Source organism: Cryptomeria japonica, chromosome 10 (genome assembly GCF_030272615.1).
Source record: "Cryptomeria japonica chromosome 10, Sugi_1.0, whole genome shotgun sequence".
NCBI classification, from domain to species: Eukaryota; Viridiplantae; Streptophyta; class Pinopsida; order Cupressales; family Cupressaceae; genus Cryptomeria; species Cryptomeria japonica.
This window is the reverse complement of record NC_081414.1, coordinates 604,569,099-604,577,569: the sequence shown is the minus strand read 5'-3', so window position 1 is coordinate 604,577,569 and position 8,471 is coordinate 604,569,099.

The window sequence follows — 8,471 nt, the reverse complement described above, 5'->3', positions numbered from 1 at the left end:
TCACCTCCTCATCATCAATATCTGCCAAAGCTTTCCCTTTGGCTACTTCAGTCTTCATCTTCGAAATGCAGTCCAAGTTCCCAAAGTCTGGGTCACCTTCGAGGCTTGCTAGGAACTGGACCACTCTCCCCTCCTCGAACCGGTCATGGAGCTCTCTTCCCACCTCCATGCACGCCACCACCTTGAGAGCCTTTAGGACCTCATATGTTCATATCAACTTGACACAGAGCTTCATGGCTTCCCAGCCTATGTGAGCTTATTCCCTGCATTGCTCCTTTAAACAATTCTCCGGTCCTCTGACAAATGGTAGTATCTCCTCCTCTGCCTCTCCTTCCCAGATATGAATTTCAGTCTAAGGGATCATCCATTCCAAGATGGAATCAAGATTGATCAAGTAGTCCCCATCAATAAGCTTTTTCATTGTAAGCTTGACTTTCTCCACTTCGGGTTCAAATTTGCAAGCCCAGGCCATTATCAAAGAGTAGACCTCCATGTTTGTCTTGTACCTGACATGGATATGCACCAATTCCTCCCCCAGCATTAGCCAAGCCGCACTCCATAGCTTATCTTCCTTGTATTTAAAAAGGCCTTGCATTCATTTGTCTGACACCATTCCCAGAAAAGGGACCAATTTCTTCTCTATTCTGAGAGTGAAATTAGCCTCCATTGAACCTGCTCAAACCCTGTTAATTCCAAAAAACTAAACTGCAAAGACACAACAAACCTTCATGGTATCAGAGCTTAGTTACACTTGGGAAGAAGTAGCAATTTGGCAACCATGGTGACAAATGCAGAGCTAGCAAAGAAAATGGAAGACCAGGAAGAAGAAAATAAGTTACTCAGAGTGAAGCTAGACCTCCTAGAGCAAAAGTTGGGTGAAATAGAAGTGAAGGCAGATGAAGTCAACAATAAGATAGAAGGAATAGAAGACAGGGGTAAACTATTAGCTATAGAGGATGAAATCCCTCTACCAGACCTTGTGATAGAGAATGAACCCTTTTTGAAAGCTTTGAAGGCTATGAGTGGGAGAACACTAGAAGGAGTCCCACTATTCAGTGGTAAAATGGACCTAGAAGTGGTCATGGAGTGGATTGAGGGACTTGAGAACCATTTTGAATGTGATGGTGTGACAGAGGCCCAGAAAGTGAAGGTGGCTAAATCCAAGTTGAGAGGAGTTGCCTTAACATGGTGGAAGTTCATTCAGGATGAACGTGAGAAAGAGGGGAAAAAGCCCATAGCAACTTGGAAGGGAATGTTGTCCAAGATCAGAGAGACTTACATTCCAGAGGACTGTGAAATATAGCTTCATAGGAAAAGGCAAAACCTTAGGCAAAAGGAGTTAGATGTCAGTAGTTACACCGAGGAATTCCAGAAGCTATGCCTTAGGTCAAAGATCTAAGAGGATGAAAATGTCAAGGTTGCTAGGTATCTCAATGGCTTGAGATGGAACATTCTGGAAGAGTTAAGTTTGTTGTGCCCTACAACATTCCAGAAGTGCTATCAACTTGTACTCAAGGTAGAGGAAAGGAGTAGGAAGAAGCAAGAGCAGCATAACAGAGGTAGAGGAAGAGGCAGAGATGGTAGAGGCCATCGAGGCAGTTTTGGGTGAAGACACATAGATCAAAGGTCCCAGGGAGAATCTAAGCTTATAGAGCAAAGCGGGGATTCTCAGAGCAAGCCCAATTATAGGGGTAGGGGATCAAGCAACCCAGGATGGGGTAGACCTAGTGGCCTAGGTAGAGGGTCTTACTTCTCCACAATGAAATGCTATAACTATCAGAAATTGGGTCATCCTGCTTATAGGTGTCCAGAAAAGCCTAGTTCTTCCCATGGAGGTGAAAAGAGAGTGAACTATGTTCAGGAGGAAGGAAGTAGTACAAGAACTCCAGCAATGCACCTAGCACCCGAAGATGGTGAGAGTCTAATGATGAGGAGAGTATTGATGAGAGAACCTCACAAGTGTGAAGTGTCTTAGAGAAGAGCATTGTTTAGGATAAAGTGCAAAATCTTGGGCAAGGTATGTAAGGTGGTTATAGATTCAGGCTCCATAGATAACATTATCTCAAAGGAGGTAGTTAGCAAATTGAACCTACCTAGAATGACGCACAGTGAACCCTACAAGGTAACCTGGTTAAACAAGGGGAAACATGTCCTAGTTAATGAATAAGCATGGGTAGACTTCAACATAGGTGAATACGAGGATAGGATACTATGTGACATCCTTCCTATGGATGCTTGCCATCTACTATTGGGTAGACCTTGGCAATTTGACAGAAGGGCACACCATGATGGTGAAAAAAACACATATTCCTTTCAAAAGAATGGTATTGTCTACAAAATTCAGTCCCTTAGTGAAGAGACAGAGAACAACAAACCACAGGCACCTAAAGTGTTATTAGTCAATGAAAAAGAGTTCATCCAAAACATGAAAGAGGGAGATGGGATTGGTTATGCACTTGTAGTGAAACCTAAGGAGGAGAAGAAAGAAAAACAAGTAGAGATCCCACAAGAAGTGCAGCAAATTCTTGATAACTTTAAGGACATCATCAGTGATGGACAACCAACAACATTACCTCCTCCTAGAGCCATTAGTCATTAGATTGACTTTATACCAGGAGCTTCTTTGCCAAACAAAGCAGCTTATAAGATGACTCCTGAATAGAACAAAGAGGTAGCTAGGCAGATTCAAGAGTTGTTGGATCAAGGATTAATAAGAAAGAGTATAAGTCCCTATGTCGTACCCACTATGTTAGCACCTAAGAAAGGGGGCACATGGAGACTATGCATAGACTCCAAAGCCATCAACAAAATCACAATAAGGTACAGATTCCCTATTCCCATGATAGAAGATTGATGGATTGTTTAGGGGGTGCGAGGTATTTCTCCAAAATAGACTTAAAAAGTGGTTACCATCAAATAAGAATAAAAGAGGGTGATGAGTGGAAAACTGCTTTCAAAACAAATGAGGGTCTTATGAATGGTTTGTTATGCCTTTTGGACTCTCTAATGCTCTCAATACCTTTATGAGGTTAATGAATGAAGTATTGCAGGATTTTCTTGGTAAGTTTGTGGTAGACTACTTAGATGACATTCTCATTTTTAGTAAGACTAAAGAGGAGCATTTGAAACACTTAGCTATTGTTTTGCAAAGATTATCTAATGAGAATTTAACCATAAATCTTGAGAAATGTGATTTTATGAAACAAGAGCTAGTCTATCTTGGTTTTGTTGTGTCCAATGGAGATCTTAAGATGGATCAATCAAAAGTTGCAGCCATAACAAGTTGGCCAACCCCACAAACAACCAGTGCAGTTAGAAGTTTTCATGGTCTAGCCCAGTTTTACAGAAAGTTTATCCGAGGGTTTAGTGAAATTTGTGCACCCATGTTAGATACAATAAAGGGTGGTCATAAGGTCAAGTTTCAATGGACAGAAGCAGCCAATAAGGGGTTTGAGTTACTCAAAACTAGAGTTGCTACTATTACTACTTATCAAATTGCCATTAGTTTTATATACAAAGTCATTCTATATACTCTAGTCGATTACCACTACCGAAATATTTAGTCGGTATGAATAGCCTAGTCGGTTACAGAAGGAAAACAGTCACAAAGCCCAGTATACACCGAGCTATCTACCGAGTGTTATTTCATGTCTACCGAGCAGTAAAGATAATACACTGAGTTGATATACACCGAGTGAAACGTGTTACCAGATTCATTGAACCTGGACACACATATGAAAACGTGTTACAAGATCGAGGCACATAGAACTGTTATCACATTGGAAATTGCACATACAGATTTTTTATAATTTTGAGGTCATCTAACCAATGAAATATCTTGCATGGTTATTTATTCGAGAAATCATGTTTGTAAGATCGAACCAATGAATCAGATCACCGACATAAGAAGTCTATTTATACAACATGAATTTAGGGTTAGAAATAGATGTGAATGTGAGAAATGTGTGTGCATATGTGTATGAAGCAAGACTTATGTGATACATGAGAAATCATAGAGTATTATGACTATTACAGAGACACAGAGGTCACCGAGAAGGTTATCAGAGAACAGTCGAGGAACAGAGTAAACAGAAGGGTTTACCAAGTTACTTTATGAGTTACTAAGGTATGTTATAGGCAAGGTAATCTTATTTTGAGCACATAGAATCTACTACAACATTTTAGATGTAAAGTTGTAGATATTTGTAAAGTCTTATTGTAATATTTTGAAGTTGTAAGAGAAACCTTTAACAGGGTAAAAGACTCTAACCAAGTCTATAAATTGTAAATCTTTTAACCAGGTGCTACACTTATATAGTGTTGTATAAATCCTTTAGTAAGGTAGATTTAACAGATCTTGTTACTCCTAACAGGGTAAGCTATCAGAAATAGCTAAATATGTAGCTCTAACCGAACAATCTTTATTATTGCAGTAGTGAAGTTGTGGGTGCCATCCCCACCACAGTTTTTCTCTCTAACCAAGAGTTTTTGCGTGACCAAAATATATGTGTTATGGAGTGAATCATGTATGATTGTTACTCATTTGTTTTAGCTTTATGCTATGTTACAGTAGTTTTTGGTTTATGCATAATAGTAAAGATATTGTTGAGAAGAGGATTTGAAGTACTGATTCACCCCTCCCCTCTCAGTACATTAGCTTTCCATATTGGGCCTAACAGCTACATAGCCAGTGTTAATCCTTCCTAGTTTTGATAAACTCTTTACTATAGAATGTGGTGCCAGTCATCTTGCAGTAGGTGCAGTCTTGAGTCAGGATAATAGACCAGTTGCTTTCTTTAGTGAAAAATTGAATGATGCAAAGAAAAAGTATTCATCTTATGATTTAGAGTTATATGCATTGGTGCAGGCACTCAGGAAGTGGAGGCATTACTTGCTTCCTAAAGAGTTTGTTGTGTATACAGACAACCAGGCAGTCAGCTTCTTGAATTCTTAGGATAAACTCAACCATAGGCATGTCAAATGGGTAGAATACCTACAAGCATATACTTTTACTCTTAAGCACAAGAAAGGCTAATGTAACAAGGTAGCTGATGCTTTAAGTAGGAGATTGTTGACTATTCAGGAGATCCAAGTTAAGAGTATTGGTATTGATTGCTTTTAAGATTTGTATCCTGATGATGATGATTTTGCTACTACTTATAAAGTTTGTCTTGCTTTTGAGAATCATTTCCATAGTGAGTATGTTGACTATACATTGCAGAATGGTTTGTTATTCAAGGGAGGACAGTTGTGTGTTCCTAAAGGTTCCATGAGAGAAAACCTTATCCAAGAGAAACACAATGGGTGTTTGAGTGGCCATTTTGGTCTCAATAAGACCTTAGAGTTGGTTCAACGCTTCTATTACTGGCCTAAGATGCAAAGAGATGTCAAAAGGTATGTTGAGCAATGTATGATATGTCAGAAGGCCAAAGGTAATAGTACTAATGTTGGTTTATATCAGCCACTTCCCATTCCTTCTAGGCCATGGGAGTGCATCAGCATGGATTTTGTTGTAGGTTTACCAAAGACAAAAGCAGGGTATGACAGTATCTTTGTGGTTGTTGACAGATTTAGCAAAATGGCTCAGTTTATACCTTGCAAAACTACTAATGATGCTAGTCATATTGCTTTCCTTTTCTTTAAAGAAGTTGTTAGAATACATGGTTTGCCATCTAGCATTGTGTCAGATAGAGATGTTAAGTTTTTGGGTCATTTTTGGAAGACTTTGTGGATGAAATTGGGTAGTCACTTGTCTTTTGGCTCAGCTTACCATCCACAGACAGATAGCCAAACAGAAGTGGTGAATAGAACATTGGGCAATCTCCTCAGATGTCTTACCAAGGAGTATGGACAAAGTTGGGATCAGCTCATTCCACAGGCAGAATTTGCCTATAATGACAGTGTAAATAGATCCACTGGTAAGAGTCCATTTCAGATTGTTTATGGTATGCATCCAAAAGGTGTTTTTGAGTTACATGATGTGAATAACTTGCAACATGTTAGTGGGATAGTAGAGGATATGGCACAGTCTCTGAAAGAGATCCATGAACAGGTTAAGCAGTCTTTACAGGACACCACCGCAAGAGTCAAGGCAAGGGTGGATGCTTCAAAGAGGGATGTACAGTTCTTTGTTGGAGATTTTGTGATGGTGCATCTCAACAAGTCTAGATTGCAAAAGGGAGTTCCTACGAAGTTATAGATGAGACGAATTGGACCTTGCAGGATTTTGGCTAAGTATGGTCCAAATGCTTATAAGATTGATTTACCTGCTGATATTTCCTTGTCTCATATCTTTAATGTTGCAGATTTGGTACCTTTCAAGGGGCAGCCTCCAAAAGAGGCTCAGAGAGCTTCAGACATTTCCAATTCCCTTTCTGATCTATCTCTCCCCTCTTCTTCTGCTCCCATTCCTGAACAGGTACTTGATTCCAGAATCATCAAGAAGACTAGGAAGCATGACTACTTTGAACATTTGATCAAGTGGAAAGATCAACCAGCATCTAAAGCCACTTGGATACCTAAAAGTGACTTCCACAAGGCTGGTATTCCACTCTCTTTTCTGCCCAAAGGAGTCACATGACTTCTTTGTCACCGAGGGAGTATGGTGCAGGAGCACCTAAGCCTCATTCTCATTATAGGTTTGAGAGCAAGTTTGATTTTTATTAATTTTGAGTTGGAAAGTTTTTCTGAGTTTTTTTTGTGTTGTTCTAAGTTGTTTGGATGAGTTTTGAACTCATTGTGTGGTCATGTTTCCTATTTTCATCTTTTTGCTCAAAGTTGCCAGTTTGGAGTTGCCTGGCAAAATGTTGTCAAAATTGATTTTTCAGTGTGTTTTTGTTGTGACAAGTTCTTATACATGTTTGGTGTTTGGTTTTTAGGTGATTTGTAATCTTTGAGGTCAACCTTGCATCATCTAGGCATTAAAAGTTGTCATTTTATTTGAGTGCTATTGGACATGTACATGTTCATATAGGAGGATAATTGACATGTAGAGGTATTTATTCTCTTGTTTGAACCATTTTAAGGGTTGATCATTCAGAGAAATGAAGCATTTTGCAAACTTGCACTAATTTTACCTTGTTTTACCTATGTTTTGACTCCATGTGAGCAGTAGTCCATACACCTGCTGTACGTGGCCATATTGTTTTTGCATTTTCCAGTTCTCTTATGTTTCCTTAAGCTTTTCCCTTTTGTGGCATTGAATTTCATTAAGTTTTGAGTTTTGTGCAAAATTATTTAGTTTTGACAATTTCACTACCTTGTCTAGGAAATTGGCAAGGATGCTTGACCAACTTGGCTTCTTGAAGTCCTAAATGTTCATGGCTTCCCAAGAACCAGTTGGTCAACTTGTAATATATGTATATACATGCTTTTATTTCCAAAATTTAGGTGCAAGAAGTTTTGTGGCCATAGAGCCCTAGGCAAGTGTGCCATTTAGCTAGGGTCTTGAAGAAATTTGATGCTTTGCTCTTCTATAGCAAATGCATTCATCAGATAATCAGACCTGTTTTGATCTTTAAGGTTTAATGTAAAGTAAAAGAGGCTTTCTAAGCCATAATGAGGTTGACTACATTTTCAATTTGTGAAAATGATGTAAAAAACAGTGAGTCGCTGTTTTGGAGTTGATTTCCACTCATTTGCTCACTCTCTCCACCATATGTTGGTGCTTGTAAGACCTTGTATCTTATTCTATTGGCTTGAAAACAATAAAAAGGAGTGGTTTATGACCCTACCCATGGGTTTTGAGTTTTCCAAGATCAATTAATGATCCTTGAGGAAAAGTTGTAATGCCCAGTTGGCTGTCACAGTCAATTATGACTGATTTTTGCATTTTTGTTGAAGATGTTTATGTATTCTTCCTTTTTCTAAATAGCAGGTATGAAGGAAAACAAATATCCAAAGGAAAAACAATGAATAAAATCACCAATTAGACCTTTAAAAAAAAAGTTTTGACAATGGAAAGTGCAAGTCCAAAGTGAAAAAGCAGTGAAAGGGCAAATTGCAGTGATACTTTGTTTGACAATGCATGTTTCATTGTTTGTAATTGTCTAATGCCTTTTGTGCAAGGCTAATATGATTCCTTCTTGTCTCTAATGTTATTCATTTTTACGTTCTTCAAATTGTAATTGGTTATCATGCAAAAATTGTGTTTGTAGAAAGCAAGATTGAAAAGTTGTCAATGTTGCATACTCCTTATGAGCAACTTTTTGTAAAACCATTGTTCTCTTACCCTTGGATGTGTAAATTGCTTTATTGTGGCCTAACTATCATGTTACATGATAGAACCAAGTTTGTATGGTTCATATTGAAGGTCTCTAACTTGTAAGACAAATTTTGCCATTAAAACCCTTGCAAACCCTTCCTTTTGCACCCATTTTTGGGAGAGTCATGGAGAAGGCCTAATGAGCCCTAAAACTTAGAAAATCTTCAGGAACTCTCAAAAGGGTATCCGAATATGAATTCCTTTTTGT